The 14,906-nt window shown below is 39.8% G+C and overlaps 1 long non-coding RNA gene across 1 annotated transcript; it reads left to right on the top strand.

The window, feature by feature from the left end:
* The first annotated feature begins 6,220 nt into the window (after positions 1 to 6,220).
* LOC125591445 lies at positions 6,221 to 12,398 on the top strand. The gene is made up of 3 exons (XR_007327450.1): positions 6,221 to 7,976; positions 8,061 to 9,884; positions 9,982 to 12,398. It is a non-coding gene; the product is annotated as an uncharacterized LOC125591445 (long non-coding RNA).
* Positions 12,399 to 14,906: the final 2,508 nt, after the last annotated feature.

The raw sequence follows: 14,906 nt of genomic DNA on the forward strand, positions 1-14,906 counted from the left end.
CCGGCGAGCACGACCGTGTTGCCAGTCGGCTCGCCGGCGAGCTTGGCCGTGACACGAGCCAGCTCGCTCGGTGAGCACGACCGTGTTGCCGGTCGGCTCGCCGCCGAGCTCGACCGTGGCACGGATCAGCTTGCCCGGCGAGTGCGGCCAATTCTCCGTGGACCATTCCGAACCCGGTCCCATCCCATAACCATGCATCTTCGTCCGAAGTTTCCGTAACTCAGTCTTCGGGTCCGTGGATACGACACCAATGTTCCGTCTAAAAAACATCGTCGAAAGTATTCGGGAAGTTGGGAAGGTTATGTCTCTCGAACGGTTTCCTATTCTTCGTAGTAGAGCAGGTTACGGTTAACTTAACACCAACTGCCTCGGCTATGCGAAGAAACATGGTTTCGTTGGAAGAACAATGCCTATGCCAACGACTACTACGCGAGTAAAATGGTAAAAACGCTTAAGTCTCGATACGGCCTAAAGAGGGTCCGAATTACGGACAACGGCCCATCTATGATCCCAAAAACTTGAGCCCAAAGACTGGTATGACGGTTTATCTCGTCCGCGGAAAGAGATAAATGTCAAATTTCTGAAGATAATCACTAAGAAGAAGGAAATATGGAAAAGCCCGCTTCGCGACAAATCCGGCCCAAGAAGAGGTAAACCGACCTAAGGAGGAGTATATAAGGAGGACCTAGGACGAAGAGAAAGAGGGGAGCACCTCAGAGCAACTTAGCACTTAGAGCAATTTAGGCATCTTTTTTCGTTTTTACTAATCGAGCTGCGACTCAACTAGTTTAGATTTAGGTCGCTAGACTAGCGAACGTACCAACAGCTCTTGTAGCCTAGGTCTGTCCTTGTTGTTCACGCTCAAACGTGAATTCGGGAATAAGATCCTCTTATTCTCTTTTTCTGCTTATTTTCATTTTATTCTTTCATATTGATCGTGTCGTGTGTGGCCCAGCAGACAACCGGGACTTTCAAGGAAGGCTAGGTTAACTTGGCTTTCCTCCGATTAACAAAACTCGACGGTGTGAATTTCGGTTCCCACATTTGTTCTGACACTGAGTATGATTTTGTTACTGCCCTTTGTGATGGTCTTTCTTTGTATCAGTTGTAAGGTTGGCGTGCGTAACAAGTTTTGAGTTTTTATTTTCTTTTGCATCTTCTTCTTATTTTCAGAGCATAATTGTTAAACAGGAACAAAAACAAACCAGAAAGCTACTGTTAATGCATGTCTGTTTGTCGTTACGAGAAAAATGACACACTGAAATTAACAAAAACAGTTTGCGCATGTCCAAAAATGACAGAAAAAGTTTGAAAATAAAATAAAAGTCAATTCGCTTGTGCCGGGAAACACCACTTCTTGAGCTTCCTCATCCATCTCTTCTACTAGAGATTCTTTGGTGTCCACTTATCTTATGTAGTCCAAAGTCTCCTCAAAGTATGGTTTTCGGGTTGTGACCAGTAAAACCACTCGAACATATATAAAATCCTTACACTGTTGCAGGAAATAAAATTATAAACAAAAATCTATTTCATATCTAGCAATGTCCAATGAGAACATAAAGAAGAGATAATTAGTTTAGATGGAAGATTATTTGCAGAAAGAAAGAGAAGACAAAGAAGACATGGTTCTAAAATGGATTAAAAGTATCAATTTGGAATTTTTAGCTTTTTGGTCTATTCTCTCATATCAACAAACAGAATATTAGATGGAGATTTAACGACAAATTAAGTTGACCAAATGTGTACCTAATATAAGTTTGTGAATTATTTGGGTTAATGAAAAGTTTGTATTTTTTTTAGAGAATTTGAGATAGTTTGGTATTTAAATACACATTTTCTCCTATATATATCGTAATCCTCCTTTCTAATAGAATAAATTCATCCCCTAATCTATATGGTATCAGAACCTAACGATACCTAAACTTCAAAATTTTCTTTAGCCGCCGGCTATTTCATTCAAACATAATGTCTTCTACACCAACATCTACGAATGAAACCGTGTTGATTCCAACTCGATCTGGTCACCTTAACGTCAATATGAACAACGTCACTAAGGTCACGGCGTCTAACTTCCTCATGTGGAGCCACCAGGTCCACGCACTTCTAGATGGGTATGATATAGCTGGGTTTCTCGATGGATCCACAGTCATCCCTACCCCGACAATCACAACTGATGGTGCTATCTCGGCGAACCCTGAGTATGCCTTGTGGAAAAGACAGGACAGACTCATCTACAGTGCCTTACTTGGTGCCATTATCGTCACGATCCAACCCATACTCTCCACAACAACGACTTCGGCGCAGATCTGGGAGACACTATCTGAAACCTATGCGAAGCCCGGTCGTGCTCATGTCAAACAAGTACGACAACAGCTCAAGACATGGACCAAGGGAACCATGACTATCGACGCCTATCTTCAAGGATTCTCTACGGTGTGACTGGTGACCATTTGAGGAACACTACGAACAAATAAAAAAGGAACAAAGAGAAATAAAATTAAAGGAATGAGTGAGAATGATTGTTTCTCCTCAAAAATAATGAGGAATAATTTTGCGTTGTTATTCTCTAGAAAAAAAAGGAATGATAAGGAATAGAAAAGAAAATTAATTCCTTATAAATGGTGTATTTTTATGGGAACCATAAGGAATTGAATGTTCCTTCTCATTCCCTTGGTCACCAGGTTTGATCAGTTAGCCTTGCTCGGCAAGGCAATTGAACTTGAAGATCATGTTGATTATGTTCTCGAGAGCTTACCTTAGGAGTACAAGCAAGTGGTATATCGGATTGAGAGCCACGATACCACTCCTTCTCTCACCGAAATCCATGAGAAACTTCTAAACTTTGAGGTGAAGCTTCAAGCCAAGCAGCCTGCATCAACGGTTCTTCCTATTACCGCGAATGTTGCCAACTATGGTGGTTCTTCAAACAATAATGGCAATCGCAACTCCTATCAAGGACAGTCGCGCAACATCTGCAAGAACCAACAAACGTGGCAGCAATCTCAGTTCACGCCGCGTCCTGATCATGCCAGTCGAGGATACAAAGGATGTTGCCAACTCTGTGGTGTCCATGGACATAGCGCAAGACGTTGTCATCAACTACAGAACCACCAGAGCTCCTTCAACAGCAATCAACGTTCGTTCTCCCCAGCTCGTAACTCGTGGCAACCTCGCACTAACATGACAACGGCATCAGCGTACAATCTCAATAACTGGATCCTCGACAGCGGTGCAACTCATCATCTGCCCACAGACTTGAGCAACTTGGCGCTTCATCAACCCTACACTGGAGGTGAAGAAGTGACAATCGCGGATGGGTCCGGCCTTTCGATCTCGCATACTGTTCCACTTCCCTTCATACTCCTTTTCGAAACTTTACTCTAAATGATATCCTTTATGTCCCTGATTTACATAAAAACCTTATCTCCGTTTATCGCTTGTGCAATACTAATAATGTCTCGGTTGAATTCTTTCCTGCCCATTTTCAGGTGAAGGATCTCAGCACGGGGGTCCGATTACTCCAAGGCAGAACTAGAGACGAGCTGTACGAGTGGCCTGTAACGTCATCCAATACCATCTCCCTGTTCGCAGCACCCACTCCAAAAACGTCTCTCTCTTCATGGCATTCCCGTATGGGACATCCATCTTCTTTCTTTTGCAATCTATTGTTTCAGCTTTTTCATTACCAATTTCAGATTCTCAAAATCAATCCACTTGTTCTCATTGTTTTATTAATAAAAGTCATAAGCTTCCCTTTTACTCAAACACAATTACCTCAAAACAGCCTCTTGAATACTTATACACAGATGTCTGGACGTCTCCAATCCTTTCTATTGATCAATTCAAATACTACCTTATCTTTATTTATCACTACACCAGATACACATGGTTCTATCCTCTTAAACAAAAATCCCAAGTGAAAGAAACGTTTATCGCTTTCAAGGCTTTGGTTGAGAACTACTTTGGTACAAAGATACGCACGCTCTATTCCGATAATGGCGGGGAGTTCATTGCATTGCCCTCCATCCTGTCCTCTCACTGAATCTATCACCTGACATCACCTCGCCATACGCACGAACACAATGGCATGGCGGAGCGCAAGCATTGACACATTGTGGAAACCGGCTTAACTCTACTTCACCAAGCCTCTCTACCACCTACGTATTGGACGTACTCCTTCGCTACAGCCATGTATCTGATCAACCGACTCCCGTCACCTATAATTGACAACAACTCTCCATACCAGAAGCTATTCCAGAAACAACCAAACTATCTAAAGCTTCGCGTATTCGTTTGCTTATGCTTCCCGTGGTTGCGTCCCTATACTCAACACAAGCTTGACCATCGCTCCTTTCCGTGTATCTTTCTTGGTTACTCAATTATGCAAAGTGCGTATCTCTGCTTACACCTTGCTACTGGAAGGATTTACACATCTCACCATGTGCAGTATGTGGAGACGGCATTCCCATACACACCACCAAAGAATCAACCCAGTACCGAAGAAGACGTCTCAACTCCCTACACCCCGCCAATCCATGTTCCAGTTTCTCAGCCACCACTCGTACATGCTTTGCCTCAGCCACCCCCGAGCCAAGATCCTCACCATTTGCATCAAGCGATGCCTTCATCGGCACACTCTATTTCTCAAGAATAGGTTAATATTAATGGGTCAGAAATTAATTCAAATGAGACGTTATCTAGTTCTGCGCAGGTACAAACGGAAACTCTAACCACAAATCCTTCCCCGACGTAAGCTATACAATCACCATCCCAAACACAACAAACACAGTCATCTTCTTCATCTTCCACTTCATCGTAACCAACATCATCTCCTCCACCAGTCACAAATGACCATCCTATGCAGACCCGAGCCAAAAAAAAAATACCAAACCCACTAAAAAGCTCACCCTCATCGCCACACCCACTGAAACCAAACCCACCATACCTACAACCCTAGCCCAGGCTATGCGAGATCCTAAGTGGCGTGGCTCAATGGGAGATGAGTATAACGCTCAACTACGTAACCACACGTTTGAGCAGGTTTCGCCGCATCCATCGCAAAACGTGATTGCGACTAAATGGATTCATACTATTAAATATTTGCCTAATGGTCAACTTGACAGGTACAAATCACGATGGGTTGCACGCGGTGATAGTCAGGAGTATGGGATCGATTACGCTGAAACATTCAGTCCGGTGGTGAAATCCATCACAATTCGTCTAGTCTTGCAGTTAGCCATTACTTGCGACTGGAAAATTAAACAGCTTGACGTTAACAACGCTTTCTTACAAGGAACACTCACTGATGAAGTATATGTTTCTCAGCCTCCTGGTTTTGTTGATCCAGATCACCCACACCACATTTGTCGCCTCAAGAAAGCTTTGAACGGCCTCAAACAAGCTCCTCGGGCATGGTACCAAGAACTCAAGAATTTTCTCACTGAGATGGGCTGCCACAATTCACTAGCTGATACCTCTGCCTTCATCTACATCAATGGAGCTAATATCGTCTACATATTGGTATACGTCAACGATATCATCATAACCGGCAGCGGCAGTGCTCTACTTGATGGTGTGATACGTGTGCTGTCTGCTCGATTCTCTCTCAAAGATCCCACTGACATCCGCTATTTTCTGGGCATTGAGGCTACCCATACGCAGCACGGACTACAATTGATGCACCGTAAATATATATATGATATGTTGCCCAAGACGAAGATGTTAGAAGCTAAAACGGTCTCCACTCCAATGGCGACCTCACCAAAACTTTGTCTACAATCCGGAACTCCACTTGCTGATCCTCATGAGTACAGAAAAGTGGTTGGGAGTCTCCAATATCTGGCGTTTACAAGACCAGCCATCGCTTACAGCGTCAACAGATTATCTCAATTCATGCATCGTCCGACTGACGACCATTGGCAAGCGGTCAAGCGAGTGTTACGCTATCTTGCTGGAACACAGTCTCATGGTATCTTTCTCTCCTCTCGATCACCTATCACACTTAATGCCTTCTCCGATGCCGATTGGGCTGGTGATGTTGACGATTTTGTGTCCAAAAATGCATACATTTTGTATCTTGGCACCACACCGGTTGCTTGCTCATCAAAGAAGCAGACAGAAGTTGCGAGATCATCGACTGAAGCAGAATATCGTTCTGTAGCCAACACTGCTGCGGAACTAAGCTGGGTCTGCTCACTGTTAACTGAACTCGGAGTCACTCTTCCCTTGAAACCAGTCATCTATTGTGATAATGTGGGAGCCAATTATCTGAGTGCAAACCCAGTTTTTCATTCTCGTATGAAACACTTGGCATTGGACTTTCACTTTGTACGGCAAAATGTCCAGTCGGGGGCTCTCTGGGTTGCACATATCTCGACTAGAGATGATGCACTGACGAAACCTTTATCTCGCGTCCGCTACAATGAGCTCATACCCAAGATTGGAGTAACCAAAGCCCCTCCATCTTGAGGGGGAGTGTAGAGACTAAGTGTATATAAGGGTAGATTAGTAAATACTTAATACCTAGACATCTCTTGTACACTATATATATATTGTAATCCTCCATTCTAATAGAATTAATTCATTCCCTAATCTATAATTATGTTATGTATAGGGAGCTGAAGTCAAAAAAATTTTAATGGTCTCTTCGAACTTGATAACGAGGTATTGGTGGAATGTTGTTGTGTCGTGGAGGAATCACATAACCGTTTGTATAGAATGAATAGGAGAATTAGGATTAATCGGAGCTCTAGAGATTAGGGTGGTACAACAAGGAACGTCTGACTCCCTCATTGATTTCTTCATCTCCCTAGGTGCTTCTATAGCTCAATACAAGACACCTTGTTGCATCAACTCTTCTGAAGCCTTAGCGGTTCTTGAAAACAGAGTTCTAGCTCAGGTTTTCGACAAATGCCCTCGACTCATCTATCTATCTATCTATAATAATAAAGTTAACTTGCCTCTCTCCACAAGCGTCCATGTCATCATTTAGAATGGGCTTTTACTGACACGTGGCGGCTTCTAAAAGAACTTTTCACCCGGGCTCGAAAAATGAATGTTATTTTGGGGATAATGAATTTAAGTTGATGGGCTCCAAATGTTTTATTATTGGGCTGATAATGTTTTGTTTGTGGGTTGATGAATTTTGTTATCTCCACTAGACAACTCCACTATAGTCTATACCGACCTGAGAATCACCCTCTTCGTCTTCATCGATTCCCATTTTTTATTTCTAGGGGTTTTGATGTTCTTCAGCTTCTGCTTTCAAACACCGTCCATGGAGTTTCTAAAAGGTGATGAGAGACGATCATTAACGGAAAATATCTGGAGCAATTTTCTGTTCATGTCGTTTGGTCTAGATTTCATAATGCCTTAGAACCGTTATGGGATGCATTCAATCGTTATCATTAACGACTATCTTAATTAACTCCTTTATCTCACTCCTAGCATGATTCCTCATTCAATGTACCTCCCTTTCTTCCAGTCCGTGATTCTCTTGCTATAAAAAGGTGTACCTTCATGCCCTGAACATCATCCTTTCATTCCGCACAACACTAAAAATTTTCTTTGAGCAGAATAGAATTCCGGTCTAGGACTGAGCCTCCTAAGCAGTGTCGCTAGATTTCTCCTCAAAGCTAGCCCGTCCTATCGATCAACTTGAACGACTGAATCAAATCAGAGTAATAATTGCAACAAGTTCCCGGGGAGAACACTGAAAGAGGTGGGGAGACGTGGCTTGGGTTACCATACGATGCATCAAAGAAAGAGGAAGAAGCACGAGAGCTGAAAGAAGAAGGTTCAGATCTGGAGACATAAGGTTTGAATTTGGAGGAAGATGTTTAAAAAAAATGTATTTATGTTACCGATCACACTTCTGAATCTAGATTTTGCCATGGAATAGTATTGGTGCCAAGTTACCTTCGTTAGGTCTTCAAGCCTACACCTTGGTTCAGTCAACAATTAAACAAGCGATTAAGGTATTACACGTCAACCCTTCGGTTCCATTCTTTTACCTTTATAGGCACTAATATACTCTCTTTTTGATTTTGGATTGGGTTCAGACACATTGAGGGTCACGGGAAAGAGGTAAAACATTTCTCATATCACCGAATTTAAGAGACCATATATGATGTTAAGTCTTTGTGGTTGACATGTCCTGCCTCTGCATGTTAAGTTCTCCTCATGCTATGATTCAGTTTACTAGATTGGTAGTGTATTGGATAAGTAATAGATTGTGGTTTCCTGAAGCGTAAGGCATCACTTCGAAACTTTCGTTTGTCTTTATTTGGTTTGTGTCATTCTTCATATTTCTATTACACTAGCAGCAAGTGTTTTTTTTTTTTGAAGAATCTCACGGGAAACATCAATTGGGAGATCGTGGGAGTCAACACCTTAATAAAGCTCAAGTCCTGAAGAAATTATTTACAAAGCACCACAAAAAGGAAGGAATAAAGGCTGACATGGAAACAGATTAGATCAATGAAGGAAGATCTTGAAACAAAGCTGACCATAACGAGAGCTAAGCTCAACGACACACACAAGGGTTACGAAAATATTAATCATCACATCTAAAGAAACAACAATACTTTCTTTTGTCTATAAATCTCATCACTTTCTTATGAGTTTTTTGCACTGTTGAAACGGCTAAACCAATGCAATTCTAAAAATGTTAATAAAGAGATTCACAATACACACACTAAGAGCAAGTCCATCGGCGTCTCTTCCCGAAATGTTTAAGCCAAACTGAAAAAAAATAAATGAAAAAGAAATTAAAAGGAAAGAACCGGTGTCAAAAATGGGTTTTATAGAGCTGTTAGGAACCCTTACTTGTCACTCTCCCATTAAACCTTACATTTATGACTCTCTCTCTCTTTCGACGGCTTCGTTGAGGTTCTTTGTCAAAATCAGTTTGGATTCCTCCTCCAATTCCTATCTATCCATCTGCTCTCTCGATTCTTTCTTGAGATCACTCCATCTTCGATTGTAAAAGACCAAAGGAGGTTCTAATCGACATCACTCCATGTTCTCTGTCTGGATTCAAAGACGGTTCTGTTCCCATCTCCTCCGTCCTCTCCGTCGAGATTCTCCTCTCCTGAACCGGACTCTCAAGACCTGCCGTTGGTCGAATCGCCGATATGTTCCCTGACTTGCTAACTTCTGATCCCGAATCCGACATCCTACCGGTTCTTCACTTCTTGTCCGAAGAGATCTCGATCTCGCGAAGTCGATATCTCGCTTCTCCCGAAGATTGAGTACGTAGAAGAAGGGTTAGGGTTTACGAGAGAAGAGGTGGTGAAGATGGTGGTGAGGTCTCCGGCACTGTTGACGTACAGTGTGGATAACAACTTGGCTCCGAAAGTTGAATTCCTTTTGGAGGGGATGCGTGGTGACGGTAAGGAGGTGAAGAGGTTAGTGGTGGACATTTTAATAACTGGCTTTTAGAGCTCCATCTTAGGTCTCTTGTTAGAAGAATGTTAGTTACTCAAGCTCTCACATTTTATGCTGTGAATTTAGTTTAGGGTCTTGCTTAGAAGCTGAGTTTATTGTGTATCGAAATGATCATCGAGGTGGTTTGGGTATTGCTTAGTAGCTGAGTGTGCGTTTGGATTTGTTCTTTACTAATTGGGTATAGAATTGATTTATCAAATAGTTGTTCTTGATTAATGTTTACACGAGTTTTGCAGTGTACTAATTGGGTATAGAATTGATTAGCTTATGAGATTGATCTCGAGAAGGTGTATTGTTATCCTTTAACTAAGTTATACGTTTCATTTTTTTTTTGTGTTTTGGTTTGAGGAATTGATCTCGAGAAGGTGTACGTGTGTATGGGAGACACTGAGGGAGATGCGGAGAACCATGTTCTTAAAGCAGAACGGTAGTCACAGGTTTGTCTCTGACTTCTAAATTTGCTCAACCACTTGTATATATGTGAATATTCTCATGAGTTGAATGCTTTTTATTTTTGTTTTTGCATTCTTCCAGATGTAAAACCTATATTAAATAGAAAGTTAGATGGTGAACAGAGCAGTTGGAGAGTTTCTTTTGCATTCATTACGGATTCAACATCAACAAAGCATCCCACTTGCACTGCAGTTACGAAGAGGTAAGTACAATTATCTTTTAATGCTTTGTTAGATATTGATATTTGTTAGTTGTGTTGATTTGATTTACATTTAGTTGTCGTGATGCTTTTAGTTTTAGGTTAGAACATTGATTGCCATTAATAATACATAAATGAAGTTATTTCAACAACTGAAATCTTAAAGTTGCCTTTAAAATCTGAACAATTCTTGATCCTTCTTATTTTCCATTTCCTTCGAATTCTTGATCCTTCTTCTTTTCTATTTCCTTCGAATCCATAACCATTTTTTATGGAATCATATTCTAAAACTTCTAGCTTTATAGACCTCTTAAATATTCAACAACAAAACCCTCAACCTAGTTTAGACTTCTCAGTCTCGAATGTGTCTGGACTTGGTCCACATTGGGCTGAAGATGCAACCTTGGAAGGTCACACTGTGGAAGACCGCAAAGAGAGACGGAAGTGGACACCAACAGAACACGTGGTGCTCATCAGTGCTTGGTTGAACACTTCAAAGGATCCGGTTGTTGGTAATGAGCAAAAAGCGATTGCCTTTTGGAAACGCATTGCAGCTTATGCTTCTGCGAGTCCAAAGCTTGCTGGTATGTCAAAGAGAGAGCCAACTCACTGCAAACAAAGGTGGGTGAAGACAAGAAACTTTGCCATTTCACATGTTTTATTTGTTTATAAAGTTGTTGTATTTCCACGTAAAGAAACAAGTTGTGTTTCAGAGTTTTCTTTATAAACAATGCCATTTCTCTTCTTTTATAAACTTTGCAAGTAGTGTTTTCTTTGGGTTTCTCCTACCATTTCACAAGAAACAAGTCTTTTTTTTTTTTGTCTTTAATAATTTGCTCTTATCATTCTCTTTTCATTTTACCATTCCTTTGAACAAGAATTCATTTCTCTCACCATTTCTCTTTTCATATTCCTCTAAATGGCTTCTTCTTCTAATGATTATGAAGACATGATGGACGAGAGATTCGACCAAATTTTCGATCAAAAATTCGAAAATCTTCTCCTTCAAGATGAAGCTCATCAAGAAGCGTCAAGGTCAAAAAAGAAACGAGCCTACATTGAAAGACAACGAGAACAAGGACACATGCAGTTATGGAACGATTATTTTAGTGAAGATGCAACATATCCTTCTCACATGTTTCGACGCCGTTTTTGAATGAACAAGTCCTTGTTCATGCTTATTGTTGATCGACTATCCGCTGAAATCCCATACTTTCAACATAAAACAGATGCTACTGGAAGGTTTGGTCACTCTCCGTTACAAAAGGCAACATAAGCAATTCGAATGATGGCATATGGTTGCCCAGCTGATGCGGTCGACGAATACCTCCGACTTGGTGAGACCACCGCGCTTTTATGCTTGGAACATTTTGTTCAAGGAATTATAAATTTATTTGGAGATGAGTATCTAAGAAGACCCACGCCAGAAGATCTTCAACGACTACTCGATATTGGAGAGATACGCGGATTTCTCGGGATGATAGGGAGCATTGATTGTATGCATTGGGAGTGGAAGAATTGTCCTACTGCATGGAAAGGTCAATATACACGTGGATCAGGAAAGCCAACCATTGTTTTAGAGGCTGTAGCTTCACAAGATCTCTGGATATGGCATGCGTTTTTCGGACCTCCAGGTACATTAAACGATATCAATATTCTAGACCGATCACCGGTTTTTGATGATATATTACAAGGTCGAGCTCCTAAAGTGAATTACATTGTCAACGGACACAAGTACCATTTGGCTTACTATCTCACATATGGTATTTATCCAAAATGGGCTACTTTTGTCCAATCTATTCCACTTCCGCAAGGTCCGAAAGCATCCTTATTCGTTACAAATCAAGAAGTTGTACGTAAAGATGTCGAGCGTGCTTTTGGGGTCTTGCAAGCTCGATTTGCCATAGTAAAAAATCCAGCTCTTTTGTAGGATAAAATAAAAATTGGAAAGATAATGCGAGCATGTATCATTCTACATAATATGATCGTAGAAGATGAACGCGATGGGTACACACAGTATGATGTATCAGTTTTCGCACAACCGGATTCAAACCGAAGTTCACAAGTGGATTTCACATTTTCTACAGATATGCCTTCAAATCTCGGCAATATGATGAGCATTCGGAATCGAGTTCATGATAGAACAATACATCAACAATTGAAAGATGATTTGGTTGAGAATATATGTACATCAAAATTTAAGTTAATCGTTTCTTTCTCGTTTACTATTTTTATTTGTATTTGTAATATGTTTGTATGTCATTAGTATTAAAAAAATTATGTATGCTTTTATTTTAAATCATTCTACTAAATTTTTTTTTTTAAGAACCCCTATGGGGTTCTTCCATTGGAGGAAGAAAAATTTATTTCCACAAACCAAGGTTCTAAACTTGTCAAATCACCTTATTTACTCTAAATTTAATGATTAGACCTAATTAGAGGTTCTAATGGATGGAGGTGGTCTAAGGTGTTCATGGGTGTTTGATTATGATTGAGTTTTTGTCTGTAGGGATGGGATATTGTAATAGCTTCTGCAAAATTATCAGTGTCAAAAATGGTTACTAACTTATATAAGCAACTGGTTTACAAAAAAAAGAAAAACTTAAGCAACTAAGAGCGTTATCTACAATTGAAATAACCACCACAACAAAATTTCCACAGAAAAGAAACTTCTCTCTCCAGAGAAGTATAGAAGATTCAACACAAAAGGTTCACCTTAAAAAGCTGGATGATAACACTAGAGCTACCCATGATGTTGGTAGAATTCACATTATGCATTGATCGTCCAGAGCAAGTACAAATCGAAAGCTGAGAAGATGGAGATGGTTCCAAGAAAGAAACAATTTCTTGAACAAGTTGTTGTTCAGAAGGAAAAGATCGAGCATCAAAAATGTTTTCCCTTAACTTTGTAATCAAGAAATGTTTGTATTACTGATCATCTGAAGATTGTTTTGGGGGATAGATGGTGTTATTTTCAGTTGTTGGGATGAATTTATAACCATCTCAACAAAGGAATATTCACGGTGTGAGTACTAAATGTAAAGCGAGCAAAATCAACTTTATATTGGTTTATGAGATGAAGTGGTGACTACCAAAGTAGCAGTTTTAGGGAGGATGAGAAATATTGTGCCAGTTATATTTGAGCGCAACATGTACAGATACAATGCATTTGTGAAACGATTTGTCCCATAAGTGATGTGGCATAATTTTAGATAATTAGTAATTTAGCTGTCCAAAAAAAAGAGAGAATTAGTAATTTAGCAAATATTTATCTTTAAATTAGCCACTTACAAAATATAAGAACATAATATCTTAACTGTTGTAGTATTTCTAAAGCAACAAAAACTAATACAAAAATTTACAAAATACTGTTGTAATATCTAACGATTTTCTTTTCTGAACAATTTTTTTTTATCTATTCTGGAGACTGCCGAAGGATGATGGCTTTAGTTATTTCCCTTGGATACTATGATATATATGGAAGGCAAGAAATGATAAGATTTACTCGAACAGGAATGGAAACCCGTTGGAGATTCTTCGGCTGGCTGATGTGGAATGTACGGTTTGGATGGAGGCTCAATTATTAGTGAACCGACCTCTGGAAAATTCCCAGCGTGGGAACTAGAGTTTGTTCTTGGAAAATACTAGAGTTTGCTCTATTGATGGAGCCTGGAAAGAAGATGACACATTTACAGGACAAAGGTGGTTCTGCCGAAAGAGTGGCTCGAGAGATGTTGGGGGCGATGAATCTTTGTAGAAGCCTGTCACCCCTGCATGATGAGTGTGAAGCACTAATTTGGGCAATGGAGAGCATGAAGACTCTACAATTTTCTGATGTAGTTTTTGCGACAAATTGTTCTCAATTGGTGAAGATGGTGTCGACACCTGAAGAATGGCCAGCTTTCTCTACACACATGGAAGAATTCAGCCGCAGTAAGACTTTCTTCCCTGACTTCCGGATCAGACATATTCCAAGAGTACAAAACACCTTGGCGGACAAACTTGCACGTGGTGCGAGGAGTTCTCCTTCAGCTATGCTTTATGTCGATTATATCCCACCAGTTTGGCTTGCTGAATCGGTTGGATCAGCTTAGTAGTTCTAAATGTTGTTGTCAAAAAAAAAAAACATTTTTTTTTGACAAAATACTTTTATGCTAAAAGAGTAAACAATTTTATTTATTTACACATTACTTATTCAATAGTCTAAAACAAATGATACAAACATTTAAATAAAGGTAATATACCTTGAGTTATTCGACAAATATTTTATTTTAAATAGTTTATGAAAATGATATCAAACTCACAAAATATATATTAGAAGCGAAATTACATATTTAAATCAACATGTAAAAATTGACGCTAGCGTCGGAAAAGCTATAGGAAGTCTTCTCATTTTCACACAATAGAAGTAATCTTTGATGCGTTAAAAAGAGAAAAAACAACGAGTGCGAGAGTGAAACAAACCAACACATAGAAATAGATTGTCACCCACACCACAAATCATAATTTCAGAATATAAATAACAGTTTTGATGTTTCAAAAAAAAAACAACAGTTTTGAGAGACGAGTATTCTAAAAATTCACACAACTGATAAATTCACACAATAGTTCGGTCTACATTATAGATTTATTAAAGAATAATGTATACGAATATGTTATGTTTTTTTTCTAAGTAATGTCTTCTAATGCTTTCGAATTGAGCTCCCTTGACTGTTTGTGTAATTTGTTTTTGAATTTGTAGTTTTTCAATTTCACTTATTTTTTTGTTAAACAATCTCCCATATTTTCCAGATTTTTGATAATTAAA

Source organism: Brassica napus, chromosome C8 (assembly GCF_020379485.1).
Source record: "Brassica napus cultivar Da-Ae chromosome C8, Da-Ae, whole genome shotgun sequence".
NCBI classification, from domain to species: Eukaryota; Viridiplantae; Streptophyta; class Magnoliopsida; order Brassicales; family Brassicaceae; genus Brassica; species Brassica napus.